Source organism: Lithobates pipiens, unplaced genomic scaffold, assembly GCF_037356315.1.
Source record: "Lithobates pipiens isolate NorthernLeopardFrog02 unplaced genomic scaffold, aLitPip1_a1.2 Scaffold_30, whole genome shotgun sequence".
Taxonomy (NCBI): Eukaryota; Metazoa; Chordata; class Amphibia; order Anura; family Ranidae; genus Lithobates; species Lithobates pipiens.
The window spans coordinates 185,455,084-185,478,577 of NW_027507791.1; the positions used below are offsets into that span (position 1 = coordinate 185,455,084).

Genomic DNA, 23,494 nt, shown 5'->3' on the forward strand with positions numbered 1-23,494 from the left:
CATAATGGAAAAAAGCCTACGGCACCTGGTATTCCCAGGCGGTCTCCCATCCAGGTACTAACCAGGCCCGACCCTGCTTAGCATCCGAGATCGAGCGCATTCAGGGTGATGTAGCCGTAGGAGATCTTGCATCATATTTACAACTCTCTTGACAAAAGCCAAGGTGGTCACCTCGGGCAATCGAGAGGAAAAATACAGCAGGTCGCCAAAGCCAACAACATAATGGAAAAAAGCCTACGGCACCTGGTATTCCCAGGTGGTCTCCCATCCAGGTACTAACCAGGCCCGACCCTGCTTAGCATCCGAGATCAGACGAGATCAGACGAGATCAAGCGCATTCAGGGTGATGTGGCCGGAGGCGATCTTGCACCCTACTTACAACTCTCTTGACAAAAGCCAAGGTGGTCACCTCGGGCAATCGAGAGGAAAAATACAGCAGGTCGCCAAAGCCAACAACATAATGGAAAAAAGCCTACGGCACCTGGTATTCCCAGGCGGTCTCCCATCCAGGTACTAACCAGGCCCGACCCTGCTTAGCATCCGAGATCAGACGAGATAGAGCGCATTCAGGGTGATGTGGCCGTAGGCGATCTTGCACCCTACTTACAACTCTCTTGACAAAAGCCAAGGTGGTCACCTCGGGCAATCGAGAGGAAAAATACAGCAGGTCGCCAAAGCCAACAACATAATGGAAAAAAGCCTATGGCACCTGATATTCCAAGGCGGTTTCTCATCCAGGTACTAACCAGGCCCGACCCTGCTTAGCATCCGAGATCAGACGAGATCGAGCGCATTCAGGGAGATGTGGCCGTAGGCGATCTTGTTCCCTACTTACAACTCTCTTGACAAAAGCCAAGGTGGTCACCTCGGGCAATCGAGAGGAAAAATACAGCAGGTCGCCAAAGCCAACAACATAATGGAAAAAAAGCCTACGGCACCTGGTATTCCCAGGCGGCCTCCTATCCAGGTACTAACCAGGCCTGACCCTGCTTAGCATCCGAGATCAGATGAGATCGAGCGAATTCAGGGTGATGTGGCCGTAGGCGATCTTGCACCCTACTTACAACTCTCTTGACAAAAGCCAAGGTGGTCACCTCGGGCAATCGAGAGGAAAAATACAGCAGGTCGCCAAAGCCAACAACATAATGGAAAAAAGCCTACGGCACCTAGTATTCCCAGGCGGTCTCCCATCCAGGTACTAACCAGGCCCGACCCTGCTTAGCATCCGAGATCAGACGAGATCGAGCGCATTCAGGGTGATGTGGCTGTAGGCGATCTTGTACCCTACTTACAACTCTCTTGACAAAAGCCAAGGTGGTCACCTCGGGCAATCGAGAGGAAAAATACAGCAGGTCGCCAAATCCAACAACATAATGGAAAAAAGCCTACGGCACCTGGTATTCCCAGGCGGTCTCCCATCCAGGTACTAACCAGGCCCGACCCTTCTTAGCATCCGAGATCAGACAAGCTCGAGTGCATTCAGGGTGATGTGGCTGTAGGCGATCTTGCACCCTACTTACAACTCTCTTGACAAAAGCCAAGGTGGTCACCTCGGGCAATCGAGAGGAAAAATACAGCAGGTCGCCAAAGCCAACAACATAATGGAAAAAATCCTACGGCACCTGGTATTCCCATGCGGTCTCCCATCCAGGTACTAACCAGGCCTGACCCTGCTTAGCATCTGAGATCAGACGAGATCGAGCGCATTCAGGGTGATGTAGCTGTAGGCGATCTTGCACCCTACTTACAACTCTCTTGACAAAAGCCAAAGTGGTCACCTCGGGCAATCGAGAGGAAAAATACAGCAGGTCGAAAAAGCCAACAACATAATGGAAAAAAGCCAACAGCACCTGGTATTCCCAGGCGGTCTCCCATCCAGGTACTAACCAGGCCCGACCCTGCTTAGCATCTGAGATCAGACGAGATCGAGCGCATTCAGGGTGATGTGGCTGTAGGCGATCTTGTACCCTACTTACAACTCTCTTGACAAAAGCCAAGGTGGTCACCTCGGGCAATCGAGAGGAAAAATACAGCAGGTCGCCAAATCCAACAACATAATGGAAAAAAGCCTACGGCACCTGGTATTCCCAGGCGGTCTCCCATCCAGGTACTAACCAGGCCCGACCCTTCTTAGCATCCGAGATCAGACAAGCTCGAGTGCATTCAGGGTGATGTGGCTGTAGGCGATCTTGCACCCTACTTACAACTCTCTTGACAAAAGCCAAGGTGGTCACCTCGGGCAATCGAGAGGAAAAATACAGCAGGTCGCCAAAGCCAACAACATAATGGAAAAAATCCTACGGCACCTGGTATTCCCATGCGGTCTCCCATCCAGGTACTAACCAGGCCTGACCCTGCTTAGCATCTGAGATCAGACGAGATCGAGCGCATTCAGGGTGATGTAGCTGTAGGCGATATTGCACCCTACTTACAACTCTCTTGACAAAAGCCAAAGTGGTCACCTCGGGCAATCGAGAGGAAAAATACAGCAGGTCGAAAAAGCCAACAACATAATGGAAAAAAGCCAACAGCACCTGGTATTCCCAGGCGGTCTCCCATCCAGGTACTAACCAGGCCCGACCCTGCTTAGCATCTGAGATCAGACGAGATCGAGCGCATTCAGGGTGATGTGGCCGTAGGCGATCTTGCACCCTACTTACAACTCTCTTGACAAAATCCAAGGTTGTCACCTCGAGCATTCGAGAGGAAAAATACAGCAGGTCGCCAAAGCCAACAACATAATGGAAAAAAGCCTACGGCACCTGTTATTCCCAGGCGGTCTCCCATCCAGGTACTAATCAGGCCCGACCCTGCTTAGCATCCGAGATCAGATGAGATCGAGCGCATTCAGGGTGATGTGGCCGTAGGCAATCTTGCACCCTACTTACAACTCTCTTGACAAAAGCCAAGGTGGTCACCTCGGGCAATCGAGAGGAAAAATACAGCAGGTCGCCAAAGCCAACAACATAATGGAAAAAAGCCTACGGCACCTGGTATTCCCAGGCGGTCTCCCATACATGTACTAACCAGGCCCGACCCTGCTTAGCATCCGAGATCAGACGAGATCGAGCGCATTCAGGGTGATGTGGCTGTAGGCGATGTTGTACCCTACTTACAACTCTCTTGACAAAAGCCAAGGTGGTCACCTCGGGCAATCGAGAGGAAAAATACAGCAGGTCGCCAAAGCCAACAACATAATGGAAAAAAGCCTACGGCACCTGGTATTCCCACGCGGTCTCCCATCCAGGTACTAACCAGGCCTGACCCTTCTTAGCATCCGAGATCAGACAAGCTCGAGTGCATTCAGGGTGATGTGGCTGTAGGCGATCTTGCACCCTACTTAAAACTCTCTTGACAAAAGCCAAGGTGGTCACCTCGGGCAATCGAGAGGAAAAATATAGCAGGTCGCCAAAGCCAACAACATAATGGAAAAAAGCCTACGGCACCTGGTATTCCCAGGCGGTCTCCCATCCAGGTACTAATCAGGCCCGACTCTGCTTAGCATCCGAGATCAGATGAGATCGAGCGCATTCAGGGTGATGTGGCCGGAGGCGATCTTGCACCCTACTTACAACTCTCTTGACAAAAGCCAAGGTGGTCACCTCGGGCAATCGAGAGGAAAAATACAGCAGGTCGCCAAAGCCAACAACATAATGGAAAAAAGCCTACGGCACCTGGTATTCCCAGGCGGTCTCCCATCCAGGTACTAACCAGGCCCGACCCTGCTTAGCATCCGAGATCAGACGAGATCGAGCGCATTCAGGGTGAGGTGGCCGTACGCGATCTTGCACCCTACTTACAACTCTCTTGACAAAAGCCAAGGTGGTCACCTCGGGCAATCGAGAGGAAAAATACAGCAGGTCGCCAAAGCCAACAACATAATGGAAAAAAGCCTACGGCACCTGATATTCCCAGGCGTTTTCCCATCCAGGTACTAACCAGGCCCGACCCTGCTTAGCATTGGAGATCAGACAAGATCGAGCGCATTCAGGGTGATGTGGCCGTAGACGATCTTGTTACCTACTTACAACTCTCTTGACAAAAGCCAAGGTGGTCACCTCGGGCAATCGAGAGGAAAAATACAGCAGGTCGCCAAAGCCAACAACATAATGGAAAAAAACCTACGGCACATGGTATTCCCAGGCGGTCTCCCATCCAGGTACTAACCAGGCCTGACCCTGCTTAGCATCTGAGATCAGACGAGATCGAGCGCATTCAGGGTGATGTGGCCGTAGGCGATCTTGCACCCTACTTACAACTCTCTTGACAAAAGCCAAAGTGGTCACCTCGGGCAATCGAGAGGAAAAATACAGCAGGTCGCCAAAGCCAACAACATAATGGAAAAAAGCCTACGGCACCTGGTATTCCCAGGCGGTCTCCCATCCAGGTACTAACCAGGCCCGACCCTGCTTAGAATCCGAGATCAGATGAGATCGAGCGCATTCAGGGTGATGTGGCCGTAGGCAATCTTGCACCCTACTTACAACTCTCTTGACAAAAGCCAAGGTGGTCACCTCGGGCAATCGAGAGGAAAAATACAGCAGGTCGCCAAAGCCAACAACATAATGGAAAAAAGCCTACGGCACCTGGTATTCCCAGGCGGTCTCCCATCCATGTACTAACCAGGCCCGACCCTGCTTAGCATCCGAGATCAGACGAGATCGAGCGCATTCAGGGTGATGTGGCTGTAGGCAATCTTGTACCCTACTTAAAACTCTCTTGACAAAAGCCAAGGTGGTCACCTCGGGCAATCGAGAGGAAAAATACAGCAGGTCGCCAAAGCCAACAACATAATGGAAAAAAGCCTACGGCACCTGGTATTCCCAGGCGGTCTCCCATCCAGGCACTAACCAGGCCCGACCCTGCTTAGCATCCGAGATCAGACGAGATCGAGCGCATTCAGGGTGATGTGGCTGTAGGCGATCTTGTACCCTACTTACAACTCTCTTGACAAAAGCCAAGGTGGTCACCTCGGGCAATCGAGAGGAAAAATACAGCAGGTCGCCAAAGCCAACAACATAATGGAAAAAAGCCTACGGCACCTGGTATTCCCACGCGGTCTCCCATCCAGGTACTAACCAGGCCCGACCCTTCTTAGCATCCGAGATCAGACAAGCTCGAGTGCATTCAGGGTGATGTGGCTGTAGGTGATCTTGCACCCTACTTACAACTCTCTTGACAAAAGCCAAGGTGGTCACCTCGGGCAATCGAGAGGAAAAATATAGCAGGTCGCCAAAGCCAACAACATAATGGAAAAAAGCCTACGGCACCTGGTATTCCCAGGCGGTCTCCCATCCAGATACTAATCAGGTCCGACTCTGCTTAGCATCCGAGATCAGATGAGATCGAGCGCATTCAGGGTGATGTGGCCGGAGGCGATCTTGCACCCTACTTACAACTCTCTTGACAAAAGCCAAGGTGGTCACCTCGGGCAATCGAGAGGAAAAATACAGCAGGTCGCCAAAGCCAACAACATAATGGAAAAAAGCCTACGGCACCTGGTATTCCCAGGCGGTCTCCCATCCAGGTACTAACCAGGCCCGACCCTGCTTAGCATCCGAGATCAGACAAGATCGAGCGCATTCAGGGTGATGTGGCCGTAGGCGATCTTGTTACCTACTTACAACTCTCTTGACAAAAGCCAAGGTGGTCACCTCGGGCAATCGAGAGGAAAAATACAGCAGGTCGCCAAAGCCAACAACATAATGGAAAAAAACCTACGGCACATGGTATTCCCAGGCGGTCTCCCATCCAGGTACTAACCAGGCCTGACCCTGCTTAGCATCTGAGATCAGACGAGATCGAGCGCATTCAGGGTGATGTGGCCGTAGGCGATCTTGCACCCTACTTACAACTCTCTTGACAAAAGCCAAAGTGGTCACCTCGGGCAATCGAGAGGAAAAATACAGCAGGTCGCCAAAGCCAACAACATAATGGAAAAAAGCCTACGGCACCTGGTATTCCCAGGCGGTCTCCCATCCAGGTACTAACCAGGCCCGACCCTGCTTAGCATCCGAGATCAGACGAGATCGAGCGCATTCAGGGTGATGTGGCTGTAGGCAATCTAGTACCCTACTTAAAACTCTCTTGACAAAAGCCAAGGTGGTCACCTCGGGCAATCGAGAGGAAAAATACAGCAGGTCGCCAAAGCCAACAACATAATGGAAAAAAGCCTACGGCACCTGGTATTCCCAGGCGGTCTCCCATCCAGGCACTAACCAGGCCCGACCCTGCTTAGCATCCGAGATCAGACAAGATCGAGCGCATTCAGGGTGATGTGGCCGTAGGCGATCTTGCACCCTACTTACAACTCTCTTGACAAAAGCCAAGGTGGTCACCTCGGGCAATCGAGAGGAAAAATACAGCAGGTCGCCAAAGCCAACAACATAATGGAAAAAAGCCTACGGCACCTGGTATTCCCAGGCGGTCTCCCATCCAGGTACCAACCAGGCCCAACCCTGCTTAGCATCCGAGATCAGATGAGATCGAGCGCATTCAGGGTGATGTGGCCGTTTGCGATCTTGCACCCTACTTACAACTCTCTTGACAAAAGCCAAGGTGGTCACCTCGGGCAATCGAGAGGAAAAATACAGCAGGTCGCCAAAGCCAACAAGATAATGGAAAAAAGCCTACGGCACCTGGTATTCCCAGGCTTTCTCCCATCCAGGTACTAACCAGGCCCGACCCTGCTTAGCATCCGAGATCAGATGAAATCGAGCCCATTCAGGGTGATGTGGCCGTAGGCGATCTTGCACCCTACTTACAACTCTCTTGACAAAATCCAAGGTGGTCACCTCGAGCATTCGAGAGGAAAAATACAGCAGGTCGCCAAAGCCAACAACATAATGGAAAAAAGCCTACGGCACCTGGTATTCCCAGGCGGTCTCCCATCCAGGTACTAATCAGGTCCGACCCTGCTTAGCATCCGAGATCAGATGAGATCGAGCGCATTCAGGGTGATGTGGCCGTAGGCAATCTTGCACCCTACTTACAACTCTCTTGACAAAATCCAAGGTGGTCACCTCGGGCAATCGAGAGGAAAAATACAGCAGGTCGCCAAAGCCAACAACATAATGGAAAAAAGCCAACGGCACCTGGTATTCCCAGGCGGTCTCCCATACATGTACTAACCAGGCCCGACCCTGCTTAGCATCCGAGATCAGACGAGATCGAGCGCATTCAGGGTGATGTGGCTGTAGGCGATCTTGTACCCTACTTACAACTCTCTTGACAAAAGCCAAGGTGGTCACCTCGGGCAATCGAGAGGAAAAATACAGCAGGTCGCCAAAGCCAACAACATAATGGAAAAAAGCCTACGGCACCTGGTATTCCCACGCGGTCTCCCATCCAGGTACTTACCAGGCCCGACCCTTCTTAGCATCCGAGATCAGACAAGCTCGAGTGCATTCAGGGTGATGTGGCTGTAGGCGATCTTGCACCCTACTTACAACTCTCTTGACAAAAGCCAAGGTGGTCACCTCGGGCAATCGAGAGGAAAAATATAGCAGGTCGCCAAAGCCAACAACATAATGGAAAAAAGCCTACGGCACCTGGTATTCCCAGGCGGTCTCCCATCCAGGTACTAATCAGGCCCGACTCTGCTTAGCATCCGAGATCAGATGAGATCGAGCGCATTCAGGGTGATGTGGCCGGAGGCGATCTTGCACCCTACTTACAACTCTCTTGAGAAAAGCCAAGGTGGTCACCTCGGGCAATCGAGAGGAAAAATACAGCAGGTCGCCAAAGCCAACAACATAATGGAAAAAAGCCTACGGCACCTGATATTCCCAGGCGGTTTCCCATCCAGGTACTAACCAGGCCCGACCCTGCTTAGCATTGGAGATCAGACAAGATCAAGCGCATTCAGGGTGATGTGGGCGTAGGCGATCTTGTTCCCTACTTACAACTCTCTTGACAAAAGCCAAGGTGGTCACCTCGGGCAATCGAGAGGAAAAATACAGCAGGTCGCCAAAGCCAACAACATAATGGAAAAAAACCTACGGCACATGGTATTCCCAGGCGGTCTCCCATCCAGGTACTAACCAGGCCTGACCCTGCTTAGCATCTGAGATCAGATGAGATCGAGCGCATTCAGGGTGATGTGGCCGTAGGCGATCTTGCACCCTACTTACAACTCTCTTGACAAAAGCCAAAGTGGTCACCTCGGGCAATCGAGAGGAAAAATACAGCAGGTCGCCAAAGCCAACAACATAATGAAAAAAAGCCTACGGCACCTGGTCATCCCAGGCTGTCTCCCATCCAGGTACTAACCAGGCCCGACCCTGCTTAGCATCCGAGATCAGACGAGATCGAGCGCATTCAGAGTGATGTGGCTGTAGGCGATCTTGCACCCTACTTACAACTCTCTTGACAAAAGCCAAGGTGGTCACCTCGGGCAATCGAGAGGAAAAATACAGCAGGTCGCCAAAGCCAACAACATAATGGAAAAAAGCCTACGGCACCTGGTATTCCCAGGCGGTCTCCCATCCATGTACTAACCAGGCCGACCCTGCTTAGCATCCGAGATCAGACGAGATCGAGCGCATTCAGGGTGATGTGGCTGTAGGCAATCTTGTACCCTACTTAAAACTCTCTTGACAAAAGCCAAGGTGGTCACCTCGGGCAATCGAGAGGAAAAATACAGCAGGTCGCCAAAGCCAACAACATAATGGAAAAAAGCCTACGGCACCTGGTATTCCCAGGCGGTCTCCCATCCAGGCACTAACCAGGCCCGACCCTGCTTAGCATCCGAGATCAGACAAGATCGAGCGCATTCAGGGTGATGTGGCCGTAGGCGATCTTGCACCCTACTTACAACTCTCTTGACAAAAGCCAAGGTGGTCACCTCGGGCAATCGAGAGGAAAAATACAGCAGGTCGCCAAAGCCAACAACATAATGGAAAAAAGCCTACGGCACCTGGTATTCCCAGGCGGTCTCCCATCCAGGTACCAACCAGGCCCAACCCTGCTTAGCATCCGAGATCAGATGAGATCGAGCGCATTCAGGGTGATGTGGCCGTTTGCGATCTTGCACCCTACTTAAAACTCTCTTGACAAAAGCCAAGGTGGTCACCTCGGGCAATCGAGAGGAAAAATACAGCAGGTCGCCAAAGCCAACAACATAATGGAAAAAAGCCTACGGCACCTGGTATTCCCAGGCGGTCTCCCATCCAGGCACTAACCAGGCCCGACCCTGCTTAGCATCCGAGATCAGACAAGATCGAGCGCATTCAGGGTGATGTGGCCGTAGGCGATCTTGCACCCTACTTACAACTCTCTTGACAAAAGCCAAGGTGGTCACCTCGGGCAATCGAGAGGAAAAATACAGCAGGTCGCCAAAGCCAACAACATAATGGAAAAAAGCCTACGGCACCTGGTATTCCCAGGCGGTCTCCCATCCAGGTACCAACCAGGCCCAACCCTGCTTAGCATCCGAGATCAGATGAGATCGAGCGCATTCAGGGTGATGTGGCCGTTTGCGATCTTGCACCCTACTTACAACTCTCTTGACAAAAGCCAAGGTGGTCACCTCGGGCAATCGAGAGGAAAAATACAGCAGGTCGCCAAAGCCAACAAGATAATGGAAAAAAGCCTACGGCACCTGGTATTCCCAGGCTTTCTCCCATCCAGGTACTAACCAGGCCCGACCCTGCTTAGCATCCGAGATCAGATGAAATCGAGCCCATTCAGGGTGATGTGGCCGTAGGCGATCTTGCACCCTACTTACAACTCTCTTGACAAAATCCAAGGTGGTCACCTCGAGCATTCGAGAGGAAAAATACAGCAGGTCGCCAAAGCCAACAACATAATGGAAAAAAGCCTACGGCACCTGGTATTCCCAGGCGGTCTCCCATCCAGGTACTAATCAGGCCCGACCCTGCTTAGCATCCGAGATCAGATGAGATCGAGCGCATTCAGGGTGATGTGGCCGTAGGCAATCTTGCACCCTACTTACAACTCTCTTGACAAAAGCCAAGGTGGTCACCTCGGGCAATCGAGAGGAAAAATACAGCAGGTCGCCAAAGCCAACAACATAATGGAAAAAAGCCAACGGCACCTGGTATTCCCAGGCGGTCTCCCATACATGTACTAACCAGGCCCGACCCTGCTTAGCATCCGAGATCAGACGAGATCGAGCGCATTCAGGGTGATGTGGCTGTAGGCGATCTTGTACCCTACTTACAACTCTCTTGACAAAAGCCAAGGTGGTCACCTCGGGCAATCGAGAGGAAAAATACAGCAGGTCGCCAAAGCCAACAACATAATGGAAAAAAGCCTACGGCACCTGGTATTCCCACGCGGTCTCCCATCCAGGTACTTACCAGGCCCGACCCTTCTTAGCATCCGAGATCAGACAAGCTCGAGTGCATTCAGGGTGATGTGGCTGTAGGCGATCTTGCACCCTACTTACAACTCTCTTGACAAAAGCCAAGGTGGTCACCTCGGGCAATCGAGAGGAAAAATATAGCAGGTCGCCAAAGCCAACAACATAATGGAAAAAAGCCTACGGCACCTGGTATTCCCAGGCGGTCTCCCATCCAGGTACTAATCAGGCCCGACTCTGCTTAGCATCCGAGATCAGATGAGATCGAGCGCATTCAGGGTGATGTGGCCGGAGGCGATCTTGCACCCTACTTACAACTCTCTTGACAAAAGCCAAGGTGGTCACCTCGGGCAATCGAGAGGAAAAATACAGCAGGTCGCCAAAGCCAACAACATAATGGAAAAAAGCCTACGGCACCTGATATTCCCAGGCGGTTTCCCATCCAGGTACTAACCAGGCCCGACCCTGCTTAGCATTGGAGATCAGACAAGATCAAGCGCATTCAGGGTGATGTGGGCGTAGGCGATCTTGTTCCCTACTTACAACTCTCTTGACAAAAGCCAAGGTGGTCACCTCGGGCAATCGAGAGGAAAAATACAGCAGGTCGCCAAAGCCAACAACATAATGGAAAAAAACCTACGGCACATGGTATTCCCAGGCGGTCTCCCATCCACGTACTAACCAGGCCTGACCCTGCTTAGCATCTGAGATCAGACGAGATCGAGCGCATTCAGGGTGATGTGGCCGTAGGCGATCTTGCACCCTACTTACAACTCTCTTGACAAAAGCCAAAGTGGTCACCTCGGGCAATCGAGAGGAAAAATACAGCAGGTCGCCAAAGCCAACAACATAATGAAAAAAAGCCTACGGCACCTGGTCATCCCAGGCTGTCTCCCATCCAGGTACTAACCAGGCCCGACCCTGCTTAGCATCCGAGATCAGACGAGATCGAGCGCATTCAGAGTGATGTGGCCGTAGGCGATCTTGCACCCTACTTACAACTCTCTTGACAAAAGCCAAGGTGGTCACCTCGGGCAATCGAGAGGAAAAATACAGCAGGTCACCAAAGCCAACAACATAATGGAAAAAAGCCTACGGCCCCTGGTATTCCCAGGCGGTCTCCCATCCAGGTACTAACCAGGCCCGACCACGCTTAGCATCTGAGGTCAGACGAGATCGAGCGCATTCAGGGTGATGTGGCCGCAGGCGATCTTGCACCCTACTTACAACTCTCTTGACAAAAGCCAAGGTGGTCACCTCGGGCAATCGAGAGGAAAAATACAGCAGGTCGCCAAAGCAAACAACATAATGGAAAAAAGCCTACGGCACCAGGTAGTCTCCCATCTAGGTACTAACCAGGCCCGACCCTGCTTAGCATCCGAGATCAGACGAGATCGAGCGCATTCAGGGTGATGTGGCCATAGGCTATCTTGTACCCTACGTACAACTCTCTTGACAAAAGCCAAGGTGGTCACCTCGGGCAATTGAGAGGAAAAATACAGGGGGTCGCCAAAGCCAAAAACATAATGGAAAAAAGCCTACGGCACCTGGTATTCCCAGGCTGTCTCCTATCCAGGTACTAACCACGCCCGACCCTGCTTAGCATCCGAGATCAGACGAGATCGAGCGTATTCAGGGTGATGTGGCCGTAGGCGATCTTGCTTCCTACTTACAACTCTCTTGACAAAATCCAAGGTGGTCACCTCTGGCAATCGAGAGGAAAAATACAGCAGGTCGCCAAAGCCAACAACATAATGGAAAAAAGCCTACGGCACCTGGTATTCCCAGGCTGTCTCCTATCCAGGTACTAACCAGACCCGACCCTGCTTAGCATCCGAGATCAGACGAGATCGAGCGTATTCAGGGTGATGTGGCCGTAGGCGATCTTGCTTCCTACTTACAACTCTCTTGACAAAATCCAAGGTGGTCACCTCTGGCAATCGAGAGGAAAAATACAGCAGGTCGCCAAAGCCAACAACATAATGGAAAAAAGCCTACGGCACCTGGTATTCCCAGGCGGTCTCCCATCCAGGTACTAACCAGGCCCGACCCTGCTTAGCATCCGAGATCAGATGAGATCGAGCTCATTCAGGGTGATGTGGCCGTAGGCAATCTTGCACCCTACTTACAACTCTCTTGACAAAAGCCAAGGTGGTCACCTCGGGCAATCGAGAGGAAAAATACAGCAGGTCGCCAAAGCCAACAACATAATGGAAAAAAGCCTACGGCACCTGGTATTACCAAGCGGTCTCCCATCCAGGTACTAACCAGGCCCGACCCTGCTTAGCATTCGAAATCAGATGAGATCGAGCGCATTCAGGGTGATGTGGCCGCAGGCGATCTTGCACCCTACTTACAACTCTCTTGACAAAAGCCAAGGTGGTCATCTCGGGCAATCGAGAGGAAAAATACAGCAGGTCGCCAAAGCCAACAACATAATGGAAAAAAGCCTACGGCACCTGGTATTCCCAGGCGGTCTCCCATCCATGTACTAACCACGCCCGACCCTGCTTAGCATCCGAGATCAGACGAGATCGAGCGCATTCAGGGTGATGTGGCTGTAGGCGATCTTGTACCCTACTTACAACCCTCGGGCAATCGAGAGGAAAAATACAGCAGGTCGCCAAAGCCAACAACATAATGGAAAAAAAGCCTACGGCACCTGGTATTCCCAGGCGGTCTCCCATCCAGGTACTAACCAGGCCCGACCCTGCTTAGCATCCGAGATCAGACGAGATCGAGCGCATTCAGGGTGATGTGGGCGTAGGCGATCTTGCACTCTACTTACAACTCTCTTGACAAAAGCCAAGGTGGTCACCTCGGGCAATCGAGAGGAAAAATACAGCAGGTCGCCAAAGCCAACAACATAATGGAAAAAAGCCTACGGCACCTGGTATTCCCAGGCGGTCTCCCATCCAGGTACTAACCAGGGCCGACCCTGCTTAACATGCGAGATCAGACGAGATCGAGTGCATTCAGGGTGATGTGGCAGTAGGCGATCTTGCCCCCTACTTACAACTCTCTTGACAAAAGCCAATGTGGTCACCTCGGGCAATCGAGAGGAAAAATACAGCAGGTCGCCAAAGCCAACAACATAATGGAAAAAAGCCTACGGCACCTGGTATTCCCAGGCGGTCTCCCATCCAGGTACTAACCAGGCCCGACTCTGCTTAGCATCTGAGATCAGACGAGAGCGAGCGCATTCAGGGTGATGGGGCCGTAGGCGATCTTGCACCCTACTTACAACTCTCTTGACAAAAGACAAGGTGGTCACCTCGGGCAATCGAGAGGAAAAATACAGCAGGTCGCCAAAGCCAACAACATAATGGAAAAAAGCCTACGGCACCTGGTATTCCCAGGCGGTCTCCCATTCAGGTACTAACCAGGCCCGACCCTGCTTAGCATCCAAGATCAGACGAGAGCGAGCGCATTCAGGGTGATGTGGCCGTAGGCGATCTTGCACCCTACTTACAACTCTCTTGACAAAAGCCAAGGTGGTCACCTCGGGCAATCGAGAGGAAAAATACAGCAGGTCGCCAAAGCCAACAACATAATGGAAAAAAGCCTACGGCACCTGATATTCCCAGGCGGTCTCCCATGCAGGTACTAACCAGGCCCGACCCTGCTTAGCATCCGAGATCAGACGAGATTGCGCGCATTCAGGGTGATGTGGCCATAGGCGATCTTGCACCCTACTTACAACTCTCTTGACAAAAGCCAAGGTGGTCACCTCGGGCAATCGAGAGGAAAAATACAGCAGGTCGCCAAAGCCAACAACATAATGGAAAAAAGCCTACGGCACCTGGTATTCCCAGGCGGTCTCCCATCCGGGTACTAACCAGGCCCAACCCTGCTTAGCATCCGAGATCAGACGAGATCGAGCGCATTCAGGGTGATGTGGCCGTAGGCGATCTTGCACCCTACTTACAACTCTCTTGACAAAAGCCAAGGTGGTCACCTCGGGCAATCGAGAGGAAAAATACAGCAGGTCGCCAAACCCAACAACATAATGGAAAAAAGCCTACGGCACCTGGTATTCCCAGGCGGTCTCCCATCCAGGTACTAACCAGGCCCGACACTGCTTAGCATCCGAGATCAGACGAGAGCGAGCGCATTCAGGGTGATGTGGCCGTAGGCAATCTTGCACCCTACTTACAACTCTCTTGACAAAAGCCAAGGTGGTCACCTCGGGCAATAGAGACGAAAAATACAGAAGGTCGCCAAAGCCAACAACATAATGGAAAAAAGCCTACGGCACCTGGAATTCCCAGGCAGTCTCCCATCCAGGTAATAACCAGGCCTGACCCTGCTTAGCATCTGAGATCAGACGAGATCGAGTGCTTTCAGGGTGATGTGGCCGTAGACGATCTTGCACCCTACTTACAACTCTCTTGACAAAAGCCAAGGTGGTCACCTCGGGCAATCGAGAGGAAAAATACAGCAGGTCGCCAAAGCCAACAACATAATGGAAAAAAGCCTACGGCACCTGGTATTCCCAGGCGGTCTCCCATTCAGGTACTAACCAGGCCCGACCCTGCTTAGCATCTGGGATCAGACGAGATCGAGCGCATTCAGGGTGATGTGGCCGTAGGCGATCTTGCACACTACTTACAACTCTCTTGACAAAAGCCAAGGTGGTCACCTAGGGCAATCGAGAGGAAAAATACAGCAGGTCGCCAAAGCCAACAACATAATGGAAAAAAACCTACGGCACCTGGTATTCCCAGGCGGTCTCCCATCCAGGTACTAACCAGGCCTGACCCTGCTTAGCATCCGAAATCAGATGAGATCGAGCGCATTCAGGGTGATGTGGCCGTAGGCGATCTTGCTTCCTACTTACAACTCTCTTAACAAAAGCCAAGGTGGTCACCTCAGGCAATCGAGAGGAAGAATACAGCAGGTCGCCAAAGCCAACAACATAATGGAAAAAAGCCTACGGCACCTGGTATTCCCAGGCGGTCTCCAATCCAGGTACTAACCAGGCCCGACCCTGCTTTGCATCCGAGATCAGATGAGATCGAGCGCATTCAGGGTGATGTGGCCGTAGGCGATCTTGCTCCCTACTTACAACTCTCTTGACAAAAGCCAAGGTGGTCACCTCGGGGAATCTAGAGGAAAAATACAGCAGGTCGCCAAAGCCAACAACATAATGGAAAAAAGCCTACGGCACCTGGTATTTCCAGTCGGTCTCCCATCCAGGTAATAACCAGGCCCGACCCTGCTTAGCATCCGAGATCAGACGAGATCGAGCGCATTCAGTGTGATGTGGCCGTAGGCGATCTTGCATCCTACTTACAACTCTCTTGACAAAAGCCAAGGTGGTCACCTCGGGCAATCGAGAGGGAAAATACAGCAGGTCGCCAAAGCCAACAACATAATGGAAAAAAGCCTACGGCACCTGGTATTCCCAGGCGGTCTCCCATCCAGGTACTAACCAGGCCCGACCCTGCTTAGCATCCGAGATAAGACGAGATCGAGCGCATTCAGTGTGACGTGGCTGTAGGCGATCTTGCATCCTACTTACAACTCTCTTGATAAAAGCCAAGGTGGTCACCTCGGGCAATCGAGAGGAAAAATACAGCAGGTCGCCAAAGCCAACAATATAATGGAAAAAAGCCTACGGCACCTGGTATTCCCAGGCGGCAGTGGCGGAACTACCGCCATAGCGACCCACGTGGGCGCTATGGGGCCCGCAGCCGAGTTGGGGCCTGGGGAGTGGTGTTAGCGGGCGGGTGCTGGCCGCTCCGGGTGACACCCGCCAGAGGGGTGACACACTGGGGTAGCGGCAGCCGCCCGCATCACTAACACTGCTCTCCGCTGTACCTCGTGCCGGGACAGGGACACAGCAGCACGGACCTCAGCCGCCTCCCCCTCCTCTCTGTTTACATCCACAGAGGAGGAGGAGCCTACGCTCGAGACACACACACTGCACTGTGTATCAGCGCTGTTCTGAGGTATGTAGGAGGGGTCTGCACTACTGAGGGGGTCTGCATTGAGTGGGGGTCTGCTGCACTGAGGGGGGTCTACACTACTGGGGGGGTCTGCACTATTGAGGGGGGGTCTGCTGCACTGAGGGGGGTCTGCACTACGGGGGGGGGGGGGTCTGCTGCACTGAGGGGGGTCTGCACTACTAAGGGGGGTCCTGCACTGGGGGGATCTCCAGCACTGAGGGGGGGTCCTGCACTGAGGGGGGTCTGCACTACTAGGGGTTCTGCACTACTGAGGGGGGTCTGCTGCACTGAGGGGGGTCTGCACTACTGAGGGGGGACCTGCATTGAGAGGGGTCTGCACTACTGAGGGGGGTCTGCACTATTGAGGGGGGGTCTGCTGCACTGAGGGGGTCTACACTACTGAGGGGGGTCTGCTGCACTGAGGGGGGTCTGCACTACTGAGGGGGGTCTGCACTACTGAGGGGGGGTCTGCTGCACTGAGGGGGTCTACACTACTGAGGGGGGTCTGCTGCACTGAGGGGGGTCTGCACTACTGAGGGGGGGTCTGCACTACTAGGGGGTCTGCACTACTGAGGGGGGGTCTGCTGCACTGAGCGGGGTCTACACTACTGAGGGGGGTCTCCTGCACTGGGGGAGTCTGCACTACTGAGGGGGGTCTACACTACTGAGGGGGGTCTGCACTACTGAGGGGGGTCCTGCACTACTGAGGGGGGTCTGCACTACTGAGGGGGGTCTGCACTACATAGGGGGGTCAGTGTGAATGAGCTCTTGGGCTTCATTCCCATGGGTGTACCTATCCACACATCTGTGCTTACATCTATTCATAGCAATCCGGATACAGTGGCTGCATGGATATAGCCACAGGTTCCAGCTTGACAGCTGTACAAGGGGCAGGTTTGGCTGTCTTTTCAGCCATTGGGGCTGATTTATTATAACTGGAGCATGCAAAATCTGGTGCAGCTCTGCATAGAAACCAGTCAGCTTCCAGGATTTTTTTTTTTTGTCAAAGCTTAAAGCGGAGCTCCACTGAAAAGGGGAAGTGCCTCTTGTCTGCCCCCTTTCCGGTGTCACATTTGGCACCTTGTGGTGGTGGGGGGGGGTGGTTATCTGGCTTTGACAGGTACCTACTCCCATTCCTGCCATCCACGCAAGCGAAGTAGGAAACCAGCTGTGAACCCATAAGACTTCACTGCCGTTTCCCTTACCCAAGCTGGCGGCTTGGGTGAGGACACCGCGGCATCCCTGGACAGGTAAGTGTCCTAATAGTAAAAGTCAGTAGCTACAGTATTTGTAGCTGCCGACTTATATTTTTTTGGTGGGGAGCTGGAGCTCCTCTTTAAAGTGGTTGTAAACCCCAGGACAAAAAAACCCCTGCAAGATAAAGGCATAATGAGCTAGTATTCATAGCATACTAGCTCATTATGAATGACTTACCCAAGAACAAAGCCCTCACAGCCGTCCTCGTACACTGCTCTGGCGGTCGACATCGCTCCCGGAGTTACTTCCGGGTATCGCGGGCTCCGGCGCTGTGATTGGCCGGAGCTACGATGAAGTAATTCCCGTGCATGCGCCCAGGAGCCGCCAGTAATGGTACACTCACTAAAGCAATGGCACGGACGTACCATTGCTTCAATTTGCTTCAGTGTGCATGTAACGATGACGTCGACACATACATGCAAATACAGAGATATCTCCTAAACCGTTAAGGTTCAGGAGATATCCGGGGTAGCTACAGGTAAAAGCCTTATTATAGGGTTACCTGTAGCAAAATGTGTGCTGTAAGAGATTACATTGAACAAGTTGAAGTTAGAAGCTGATTGGCACGCACTGTGATCACCCGAGTCAATGAGACTTGAGTGATCACAGATCCAAGTAAGGGGCCGATACCGGTCCCTTACCACGTGATCAATTGTCGGCCAATGACAGCTGATCATGTGATGTAAACAGAAGATCGGTAATCGTTTTTTTTCTTCTCACACTGACAACGTGAGAAGAAAAAAAGCCTGTTTGAAGGGACATCGGTCCCAAAGAGGAAGAGGAAAAGCTGCCTCATATATGCCCACAAGTACCGCTTGCCACCCCCAATCAGTGCCACCAATCATTGCCACCTTTCAGTGCCCACAAGTGCATCCTATCAATGCCCACCAGTGGTGCCAATCAGTGCCTCTTCAGTGCCACCTAGCAGTGCTGCCTATCAGTGTCACCTACCAGTGCCGATCAGTGTCCATCACTGCCACCCATAAGTGCCAGCTATCAGTGCCCCTATTAGTGCCCAACAGTGCAGTCTATCAGTGCCCACCAGTGCAGTCTATCAGCGCCCATCAGTGTAGCCTCATTAGCATACATTAATGAAGGAGAAAAGTTACCTGTTTGCAAAATTTATTAAAAATGTATTAAAAAATATAAAACGTTTTTGTATTTTTTTTTTAAATCGGTCCTTTTTAATTTTTTTAACAAAATATAAAAAATTGCAGAGGTGATCAAATACCACCAAAAGAAAGCTCTATTTGTGGGAAAAAAATGATAAAATTTTCATTGACACATTAACTGGTTCCCGACCAGCGCACGCCGATGTACATCGGCAGAATGGCACGGGCAGGCATATTGGCGTACAGGTACGTCCAATCTTTAATACCGCCCTGCCATCGCGACGGCGCACTCGTGTCCTGGTCAGGACCCCCATGAGTCCGGTCACGGGTCCCGCAGCCTTGATCGCTGCGGGCATACCTACGATCGTCTCACGGGGCGGCTGAACCAGGAAATGCTGTTGTAAACAGCATCTCCCCGTTCTGCCTAGCAACTAGTGACGCTAATCTCTGATTGGAGCAAAGATCAGTGTTCACTAAATTAAAGCCCAGCCCCCAACAATTAGTAACACACCCCTAGGAACACTTAACCCCAACACCGCCACCCACTGGTTAACCCCTTCACTGCCAGTGTCATTTACACAGGAATCACTGCATTTATATAGCAGTGATTGATGTATAAATGACAATGGTCCAAAAAATGTGTCAAAAATGTCTGATGTGTCTGCTATAATGTCGCAGTCACAATAAAAATCGCTGATCGCCACCATTACTAGTTATACTCCTGCACTGAATAACTTAAGTTGTGACACATTGTAGGGCGGCTGTGAGGGGGGAGAGACACGCCAGTCGCCAGTGCCTACTCCATGCAGACACATAGCCTTGGCCTCTGCAAGCCAATCATGTGACCTTTCCAAAACGCGAGAGGAACAGACACAGAGCCTGCTGAGCGAGCTAAGGAGACACAGACAGACCGCTGGGTAAGTGCAGAGCTGAGGGCCTTTACTTCCCTGCAGTTCACAGTCCACAAGCTCTCCAGTGTAGGACTGTCATGCTTGTCTTTCCAGGGACATGGCTGCTAATTAAAGATTGTAGTCTAGTTCTATCTTCAGTACCATCCTGGCATCATTACTTCATTGTGCAGTGCTCACTCAGTAGCCTTTAATATCTTTTCTTCTCTATTTATGGGGTGCCTGTGGATTGCTTTGATTTTTTTGATGATTTTTAAAAGTCCACTGCCCATTGACACCATCTACTGCCCACTGACGATGCACTCTGCCCACTGACACCGCATTCTGCCCACTGACACCGCATTCTGTCCACTGACACCGCATTCTGCCCACTGACACCTCACTCTGCCCACTGACACCGCACTCTGCCCACTGACACCACACTCTGCCCACTGACAATGCACTCTGCCCACTGACAATGCACTCTGCCCACTGACATCGCACTCTGCCCACTGACGCCATCTACTGCCCACTGACACCATCTACTGCCCACTGACAATGCACTCTGCCCGCTGACACCATCTACTGCCCACTGACACCATCTACTGCCCACTGACACCGCACTCTGTCCACTGACACCACACTCTGCCCATTGACAATGCACTCTGCCCACTGACAATGCACTCTGCCCACTGACACCGCACTCTGCCCACTGTAACCATCTGCTGCCCACTGACACCGCACTCTGCCCCACTGACACCGCACTCTGCCCCACTGACAATACATTCTGCCCACTGACAATGCACTCTGCCCACTGACAACGCACTCTGCCCACTGACACCGCACTCTGCCCACTGACACCATCTACTGCCCACTGACACCATCTACTGCCCACTGACACCGCACTCTGCCCCACTGACACCGCACTACTGCCCACTGACACCACACTCTGCCCATTGACAATGCACTCTGCCCATTGACAATGCACTCTGCCCACTGACACCTCACTCTGCCCACTGACAATGCACTCTGCCCACTGACAATGCACTCTGCCCACTGACAATGCACTCTGCCCACTGACACCATCTACTGCCCACTGACACCACGCTCTGCCCACTGACACCGCACTCTGCCCATTGACAATGCACTCTGCCCACTGACACCGCACTCTGCCCACTGACACCTCACTCTGCCCACTGCCAATGCACTCTGCCCACTGCCAATGCACTCTGCCCACTGCCAATGCACTCTGCCCACTGACAATGCATTCTGCCCACTGACACCATCTACTGCCCACTGACAATGCACTCTGCCCACTGACAATGCACTCTGCCTACTGACACCATATACTGCCCACTGACACCATCTACTGCCCACTGACAATGCACTCTGCCCACTGACACCATCTACTGCCCACTGACACCTCACTCTGCCCACTGACACCGCACTCTGCCCCACTGACACCATCTACTGCCCACTGACACCATCTACTGCCCCACTGACACCGCACTCTGCCCCACTGACACCGCACTCTGCCCCACTGACACTGCACTACTGCCCACTGACACCACACTCTGCCCATTGACAATGCACTCTGCTCATTGACAATGCACTCTGCCCATTGACAATGCACTCTGCCCACTGACACCTCACTCTGCCCACAGACAATGCACTCTGCCCACTGACAATGCACTCTGCCCACTGACACCATCTACTGCCCACTGACACCACGCTCTGCCCACTGACACCTCACTCTGCCCACTGACACCTCACTCTGCCCACTGACAATGCACTCTGCCCACTGACAATGCACTCTGCCCACTGACATCGCACTCTGCCCACTGACACAATCTACTGCCCACTGACACCGCACTCTGCCCCACTGACACCCCACTCTGCCCCACTGACAATACATTCTGCCCACTGACAATGCACTCTGCCCACTGACAATGCACTCTGCCTACTGACACCGCACTCTGCCCACTGACACCATCTACTGCCCACTGACACCATCTACTGCCCACTGACACCGCACTCTGCCCCACTGACACTGCACTCTGCCCCACTGACACTGCACTACTGCCCACTGACACCACACTCTGCCTATTGACAATGCACTCTGCCCATTGACAATGCACTCTGCCCACTGACACCTCACTCTGCCCACTGACACCTCACTCTGCCCATTGACAATGCACTCTGCTCATTGACAATGCACTCTGCCCATTGACAATGCACTCTGCCCACTGACACCTCACTCTGCCCACAGACAATGCACTCTGCCCACTGACAATGCACTCTGCCCACTGACACCATCTACTGCCCACTGACACCGCGCTCTGCCCACTGACACCTCACTCTGCCCACTGACACCTCACTCTGCCCACTGACAATGCACTCTGCCCACTGACAATGCACTCTGCCCACTGACATCGCACTCTGCCCACTGACACAATCTACTGCCCACTGACACCGGACTCTGCCCCACTGACACCCCACTCTGCCCCACTGACAATACATTCTGCCCACTGACAATGCACTCTGCCCACTGACAACGCACTCTGCCCACTGACACCGCACTCTGCCCACTGACACCATCTACTGCCCACTGACACCATCTACTGCCCACTGACACCGCACTCTGCCCCACTGACACTGCACTCTGCCCCACTGACACTGCACTACTGCCCACTGACACCACACTCTGCCTATTGACAATGCACTCTGCCCATTGACAATGCACTCTGCCCACTGACACCTCACTCTGCCCACTGACACCTCACTCTGCCCACTGACAATGCACTCTGCCCACTGACAATGCACTCTTCCCACTGACACCATCTACTGCCCACTGACACCACGCTCTGCCCACTGACACAGCACTCTGCCCATTGACAATGCACTCTGCCCATTGACAATGCACTCTGCCCACTGACACCACACTCTGCCCACTGACACCTCACTCTGCCCACTGACAATGCACTCTGCCCACTGCCAATGCACTCTTCCCACTGACAATGCATTCTGCCCACTGACACCATCTACTGCCCACTGACACCATCTACTGCCCCACTGACACCGCACTCTGCCCCACTGACACCGCACTCTGCCCCACTGACAATGCACTCTGCCCACTGACACCATCTACTGCCCACTGACACCGCACACTGCCCTCTGACACCGCACTCTGCCCACTGACAATGCACTCTGCCCACTGACACCGCACTCTGCCCACTGACACCGCACTCTGCCCACTGACACCATCTACTGCCCACTGACACCATCTACTGCCCACTGACACCGCACTCTGCCCCACTGACACCGCACTCTGCCCCACTGACAATACATTCTGCCCACTGACAATGCACTCTGCCCACTGACAATGCACTCTGCCCACTGACAACGCACTCTGCCCACTGACACCGCACTCTGCCCACTGACACCATCTACTCCCCACTGACACCGCACTCTGCCCCACTGACACCGCACTCTGCCCCACTGACACCGCACTCTGCCCCACTGACACTGCACTCTGCCCACTGACACCGCACTCTGCCCACTGACACCATCTACTCCCCACTGACACCGCACTCTGCCCCACTGACACCGCACTCTGCCCCACTGACACCGCACTCTGCCCCACTGACACTGCACTCTGCCCCACTGACACCATCTACTGCCCACTGACACCATCTACTGCCCCACTGACACCGCACTCTGCCCCACTGACACCGCACTCTGCCCCACTGACACTGCACTACTGCCCACTGACACCGCACTCTGCCCATTGACAATGCACTCTGCTCATTGACAATGCACTCTGCCCATTGACAATGCACTCTGCCCACTGACACCTCACTCTGCCCACAAACAATGCACTCTGCCCACTGACAATGCACTCTGCCCACTGACACCATCTACTGCACACTGACACCGCGCTCTGCCCACTGACACCTCACTCTG

General features: G+C 52.8%; 27 non-coding genes and 43 pseudogenes across 27 annotated transcripts; all 70 read right to left on the reverse strand.

Annotated features, from left to right (window-relative positions):
• Positions 1-13: 13 nt before the first annotated feature.
• Positions 14-122, reverse strand: LOC143947770 (5S ribosomal RNA; annotated as a pseudogene).
• A 109-nt stretch (positions 123-231) lies between these two features.
• On the reverse strand, positions 232-360 carry LOC143946461 (5S ribosomal RNA; annotated as a pseudogene).
• Positions 361-469: 109 nt separating this feature from the next.
• Positions 470-588, reverse strand: LOC143952897 (5S ribosomal RNA). Its single transcript, XR_013268030.1, has one exon. It is a non-coding gene; the product is annotated as a 5S ribosomal RNA (ribosomal RNA).
• A 109-nt stretch (positions 589-697) lies between these two features.
• Positions 698-816, reverse strand: LOC143946514 (5S ribosomal RNA; annotated as a pseudogene).
• A 110-nt stretch (positions 817-926) lies between these two features.
• On the reverse strand, positions 927-1,045 carry LOC143944817 (5S ribosomal RNA; annotated as a pseudogene).
• A 109-nt stretch (positions 1,046-1,154) lies between these two features.
• Positions 1,155-1,273, reverse strand: LOC143953395 (5S ribosomal RNA). The gene has a single exon (XR_013268481.1). It is a non-coding gene; the product is annotated as a 5S ribosomal RNA (ribosomal RNA).
• Positions 1,274-1,382: 109 nt separating this feature from the next.
• LOC143946199 (5S ribosomal RNA) lies at positions 1,383-1,501 on the reverse strand (annotated as a pseudogene).
• A 109-nt stretch (positions 1,502-1,610) lies between these two features.
• Positions 1,611-1,729, reverse strand: LOC143947518 (5S ribosomal RNA; annotated as a pseudogene).
• A 109-nt stretch (positions 1,730-1,838) lies between these two features.
• Positions 1,839-1,957, reverse strand: LOC143954102 (5S ribosomal RNA). The gene has a single exon (XR_013269123.1). It is a non-coding gene; the product is annotated as a 5S ribosomal RNA (ribosomal RNA).
• Positions 1,958-2,066: 109 nt separating this feature from the next.
• Positions 2,067-2,185, reverse strand: LOC143946201 (5S ribosomal RNA; annotated as a pseudogene).
• A 109-nt stretch (positions 2,186-2,294) lies between these two features.
• Positions 2,295-2,413, reverse strand: LOC143947520 (5S ribosomal RNA; annotated as a pseudogene).
• Positions 2,414-2,522: 109 nt separating this feature from the next.
• LOC143953877 (5S ribosomal RNA) lies at positions 2,523-2,641 on the reverse strand. The gene has a single exon (XR_013268919.1). It is a non-coding gene; the product is annotated as a 5S ribosomal RNA (ribosomal RNA).
• Positions 2,642-2,750: 109 nt separating this feature from the next.
• Positions 2,751-2,869, reverse strand: LOC143945747 (5S ribosomal RNA). The gene has a single exon (XR_013265147.1). It is a non-coding gene; the product is annotated as a 5S ribosomal RNA (ribosomal RNA).
• Positions 2,870-2,978: 109 nt separating this feature from the next.
• LOC143943707 (5S ribosomal RNA) lies at positions 2,979-3,097 on the reverse strand (annotated as a pseudogene).
• A 109-nt stretch (positions 3,098-3,206) lies between these two features.
• Positions 3,207-3,325, reverse strand: LOC143947918 (5S ribosomal RNA; annotated as a pseudogene).
• Positions 3,326-3,434: 109 nt separating this feature from the next.
• Positions 3,435-3,553, reverse strand: LOC143954202 (5S ribosomal RNA). Its single transcript, XR_013269215.1, has one exon. It is a non-coding gene; the product is annotated as a 5S ribosomal RNA (ribosomal RNA).
• A 109-nt stretch (positions 3,554-3,662) lies between these two features.
• On the reverse strand, positions 3,663-3,781 carry LOC143953401 (5S ribosomal RNA). The gene has a single exon (XR_013268487.1). It is a non-coding gene; the product is annotated as a 5S ribosomal RNA (ribosomal RNA).
• A 109-nt stretch (positions 3,782-3,890) lies between these two features.
• On the reverse strand, positions 3,891-4,009 carry LOC143947621 (5S ribosomal RNA; annotated as a pseudogene).
• A 109-nt stretch (positions 4,010-4,118) lies between these two features.
• Positions 4,119-4,237, reverse strand: LOC143946283 (5S ribosomal RNA; annotated as a pseudogene).
• Positions 4,238-4,346: 109 nt separating this feature from the next.
• LOC143951057 (5S ribosomal RNA) lies at positions 4,347-4,465 on the reverse strand. The gene has a single exon (XR_013266364.1). It is a non-coding gene; the product is annotated as a 5S ribosomal RNA (ribosomal RNA).
• Positions 4,466-4,574: 109 nt separating this feature from the next.
• Positions 4,575-4,693, reverse strand: LOC143953603 (5S ribosomal RNA). The gene has a single exon (XR_013268670.1). It is a non-coding gene; the product is annotated as a 5S ribosomal RNA (ribosomal RNA).
• Positions 4,694-4,802: 109 nt separating this feature from the next.
• On the reverse strand, positions 4,803-4,921 carry LOC143954458 (5S ribosomal RNA). The gene has a single exon (XR_013269448.1). It is a non-coding gene; the product is annotated as a 5S ribosomal RNA (ribosomal RNA).
• Positions 4,922-5,030: 109 nt separating this feature from the next.
• LOC143947486 (5S ribosomal RNA) lies at positions 5,031-5,149 on the reverse strand (annotated as a pseudogene).
• Positions 5,150-5,258: 109 nt separating this feature from the next.
• Positions 5,259-5,377, reverse strand: LOC143945576 (5S ribosomal RNA; annotated as a pseudogene).
• Positions 5,378-5,486: 109 nt separating this feature from the next.
• On the reverse strand, positions 5,487-5,605 carry LOC143951167 (5S ribosomal RNA). The gene has a single exon (XR_013266464.1). It is a non-coding gene; the product is annotated as a 5S ribosomal RNA (ribosomal RNA).
• A 109-nt stretch (positions 5,606-5,714) lies between these two features.
• LOC143946284 (5S ribosomal RNA) lies at positions 5,715-5,833 on the reverse strand (annotated as a pseudogene).
• A 109-nt stretch (positions 5,834-5,942) lies between these two features.
• On the reverse strand, positions 5,943-6,061 carry LOC143951521 (5S ribosomal RNA). Its single transcript, XR_013266786.1, has one exon. It is a non-coding gene; the product is annotated as a 5S ribosomal RNA (ribosomal RNA).
• A 109-nt stretch (positions 6,062-6,170) lies between these two features.
• Positions 6,171-6,289, reverse strand: LOC143954182 (5S ribosomal RNA). The gene has a single exon (XR_013269196.1). It is a non-coding gene; the product is annotated as a 5S ribosomal RNA (ribosomal RNA).
• A 109-nt stretch (positions 6,290-6,398) lies between these two features.
• On the reverse strand, positions 6,399-6,517 carry LOC143952794 (5S ribosomal RNA). The gene has a single exon (XR_013267937.1). It is a non-coding gene; the product is annotated as a 5S ribosomal RNA (ribosomal RNA).
• A 109-nt stretch (positions 6,518-6,626) lies between these two features.
• On the reverse strand, positions 6,627-6,745 carry LOC143947553 (5S ribosomal RNA; annotated as a pseudogene).
• Positions 6,746-6,854: 109 nt separating this feature from the next.
• LOC143948411 (5S ribosomal RNA) lies at positions 6,855-6,973 on the reverse strand. The gene has a single exon (XR_013265394.1). It is a non-coding gene; the product is annotated as a 5S ribosomal RNA (ribosomal RNA).
• Positions 6,974-7,082: 109 nt separating this feature from the next.
• LOC143945235 (5S ribosomal RNA) lies at positions 7,083-7,201 on the reverse strand (annotated as a pseudogene).
• A 109-nt stretch (positions 7,202-7,310) lies between these two features.
• On the reverse strand, positions 7,311-7,429 carry LOC143947019 (5S ribosomal RNA; annotated as a pseudogene).
• A 109-nt stretch (positions 7,430-7,538) lies between these two features.
• LOC143954203 (5S ribosomal RNA) lies at positions 7,539-7,657 on the reverse strand. The gene has a single exon (XR_013269216.1). It is a non-coding gene; the product is annotated as a 5S ribosomal RNA (ribosomal RNA).
• A 109-nt stretch (positions 7,658-7,766) lies between these two features.
• On the reverse strand, positions 7,767-7,885 carry LOC143946517 (5S ribosomal RNA; annotated as a pseudogene).
• Positions 7,886-7,994: 109 nt separating this feature from the next.
• Positions 7,995-8,113, reverse strand: LOC143945774 (5S ribosomal RNA; annotated as a pseudogene).
• A 109-nt stretch (positions 8,114-8,222) lies between these two features.
• Positions 8,223-8,341, reverse strand: LOC143947177 (5S ribosomal RNA; annotated as a pseudogene).
• A 109-nt stretch (positions 8,342-8,450) lies between these two features.
• On the reverse strand, positions 8,451-8,568 carry LOC143945932 (5S ribosomal RNA; annotated as a pseudogene).
• A 109-nt stretch (positions 8,569-8,677) lies between these two features.
• LOC143954183 (5S ribosomal RNA) lies at positions 8,678-8,796 on the reverse strand. The gene has a single exon (XR_013269197.1). It is a non-coding gene; the product is annotated as a 5S ribosomal RNA (ribosomal RNA).
• Positions 8,797-8,905: 109 nt separating this feature from the next.
• LOC143952795 (5S ribosomal RNA) lies at positions 8,906-9,024 on the reverse strand. The gene has a single exon (XR_013267938.1). It is a non-coding gene; the product is annotated as a 5S ribosomal RNA (ribosomal RNA).
• A 109-nt stretch (positions 9,025-9,133) lies between these two features.
• On the reverse strand, positions 9,134-9,252 carry LOC143954184 (5S ribosomal RNA). Its single transcript, XR_013269198.1, has one exon. It is a non-coding gene; the product is annotated as a 5S ribosomal RNA (ribosomal RNA).
• Positions 9,253-9,361: 109 nt separating this feature from the next.
• On the reverse strand, positions 9,362-9,480 carry LOC143952796 (5S ribosomal RNA). The gene has a single exon (XR_013267939.1). It is a non-coding gene; the product is annotated as a 5S ribosomal RNA (ribosomal RNA).
• Positions 9,481-9,589: 109 nt separating this feature from the next.
• On the reverse strand, positions 9,590-9,708 carry LOC143947554 (5S ribosomal RNA; annotated as a pseudogene).
• Positions 9,709-9,817: 109 nt separating this feature from the next.
• Positions 9,818-9,936, reverse strand: LOC143950998 (5S ribosomal RNA). Its single transcript, XR_013266311.1, has one exon. It is a non-coding gene; the product is annotated as a 5S ribosomal RNA (ribosomal RNA).
• Positions 9,937-10,045: 109 nt separating this feature from the next.
• LOC143945236 (5S ribosomal RNA) lies at positions 10,046-10,164 on the reverse strand (annotated as a pseudogene).
• Positions 10,165-10,273: 109 nt separating this feature from the next.
• On the reverse strand, positions 10,274-10,392 carry LOC143947020 (5S ribosomal RNA; annotated as a pseudogene).
• Positions 10,393-10,501: 109 nt separating this feature from the next.
• LOC143954204 (5S ribosomal RNA) lies at positions 10,502-10,620 on the reverse strand. The gene has a single exon (XR_013269217.1). It is a non-coding gene; the product is annotated as a 5S ribosomal RNA (ribosomal RNA).
• Positions 10,621-10,729: 109 nt separating this feature from the next.
• On the reverse strand, positions 10,730-10,848 carry LOC143946518 (5S ribosomal RNA; annotated as a pseudogene).
• Positions 10,849-10,957: 109 nt separating this feature from the next.
• LOC143947433 (5S ribosomal RNA) lies at positions 10,958-11,076 on the reverse strand (annotated as a pseudogene).
• A 109-nt stretch (positions 11,077-11,185) lies between these two features.
• On the reverse strand, positions 11,186-11,304 carry LOC143945343 (5S ribosomal RNA; annotated as a pseudogene).
• A 109-nt stretch (positions 11,305-11,413) lies between these two features.
• LOC143946234 (5S ribosomal RNA) lies at positions 11,414-11,532 on the reverse strand (annotated as a pseudogene).
• Positions 11,533-11,641: 109 nt separating this feature from the next.
• Positions 11,642-11,750, reverse strand: LOC143949878 (5S ribosomal RNA; annotated as a pseudogene).
• Positions 11,751-11,859: 109 nt separating this feature from the next.
• Positions 11,860-11,978, reverse strand: LOC143944739 (5S ribosomal RNA; annotated as a pseudogene).
• Positions 11,979-12,087: 109 nt separating this feature from the next.
• Positions 12,088-12,206, reverse strand: LOC143943709 (5S ribosomal RNA; annotated as a pseudogene).
• Positions 12,207-12,315: 109 nt separating this feature from the next.
• On the reverse strand, positions 12,316-12,434 carry LOC143950592 (5S ribosomal RNA). The gene has a single exon (XR_013265945.1). It is a non-coding gene; the product is annotated as a 5S ribosomal RNA (ribosomal RNA).
• Positions 12,435-12,543: 109 nt separating this feature from the next.
• Positions 12,544-12,662, reverse strand: LOC143954886 (5S ribosomal RNA; annotated as a pseudogene).
• Positions 12,663-12,771: 109 nt separating this feature from the next.
• LOC143944960 (5S ribosomal RNA) lies at positions 12,772-12,890 on the reverse strand (annotated as a pseudogene).
• Positions 12,891-12,974: 84 nt separating this feature from the next.
• LOC143951853 (5S ribosomal RNA) lies at positions 12,975-13,093 on the reverse strand. Its single transcript, XR_013267086.1, has one exon. It is a non-coding gene; the product is annotated as a 5S ribosomal RNA (ribosomal RNA).
• Positions 13,094-13,202: 109 nt separating this feature from the next.
• On the reverse strand, positions 13,203-13,321 carry LOC143954985 (5S ribosomal RNA; annotated as a pseudogene).
• Positions 13,322-13,430: 109 nt separating this feature from the next.
• LOC143946865 (5S ribosomal RNA) lies at positions 13,431-13,549 on the reverse strand (annotated as a pseudogene).
• A 109-nt stretch (positions 13,550-13,658) lies between these two features.
• Positions 13,659-13,777, reverse strand: LOC143943924 (5S ribosomal RNA; annotated as a pseudogene).
• A 109-nt stretch (positions 13,778-13,886) lies between these two features.
• LOC143944907 (5S ribosomal RNA) lies at positions 13,887-14,005 on the reverse strand (annotated as a pseudogene).
• Positions 14,006-14,114: 109 nt separating this feature from the next.
• LOC143951401 (5S ribosomal RNA) lies at positions 14,115-14,233 on the reverse strand. The gene has a single exon (XR_013266677.1). It is a non-coding gene; the product is annotated as a 5S ribosomal RNA (ribosomal RNA).
• Positions 14,234-14,342: 109 nt separating this feature from the next.
• On the reverse strand, positions 14,343-14,461 carry LOC143943422 (5S ribosomal RNA; annotated as a pseudogene).
• A 109-nt stretch (positions 14,462-14,570) lies between these two features.
• On the reverse strand, positions 14,571-14,689 carry LOC143946237 (5S ribosomal RNA; annotated as a pseudogene).
• Positions 14,690-14,798: 109 nt separating this feature from the next.
• On the reverse strand, positions 14,799-14,917 carry LOC143944187 (5S ribosomal RNA; annotated as a pseudogene).
• Positions 14,918-15,026: 109 nt separating this feature from the next.
• LOC143954313 (5S ribosomal RNA) lies at positions 15,027-15,145 on the reverse strand. The gene has a single exon (XR_013269316.1). It is a non-coding gene; the product is annotated as a 5S ribosomal RNA (ribosomal RNA).
• Positions 15,146-15,254: 109 nt separating this feature from the next.
• Positions 15,255-15,373, reverse strand: LOC143953369 (5S ribosomal RNA). The gene has a single exon (XR_013268458.1). It is a non-coding gene; the product is annotated as a 5S ribosomal RNA (ribosomal RNA).
• Positions 15,374-15,482: 109 nt separating this feature from the next.
• Positions 15,483-15,601, reverse strand: LOC143945899 (5S ribosomal RNA; annotated as a pseudogene).
• Positions 15,602-15,710: 109 nt separating this feature from the next.
• On the reverse strand, positions 15,711-15,829 carry LOC143947218 (5S ribosomal RNA; annotated as a pseudogene).
• Between the last annotated feature and the right edge of the window lie 7,665 nt (positions 15,830-23,494).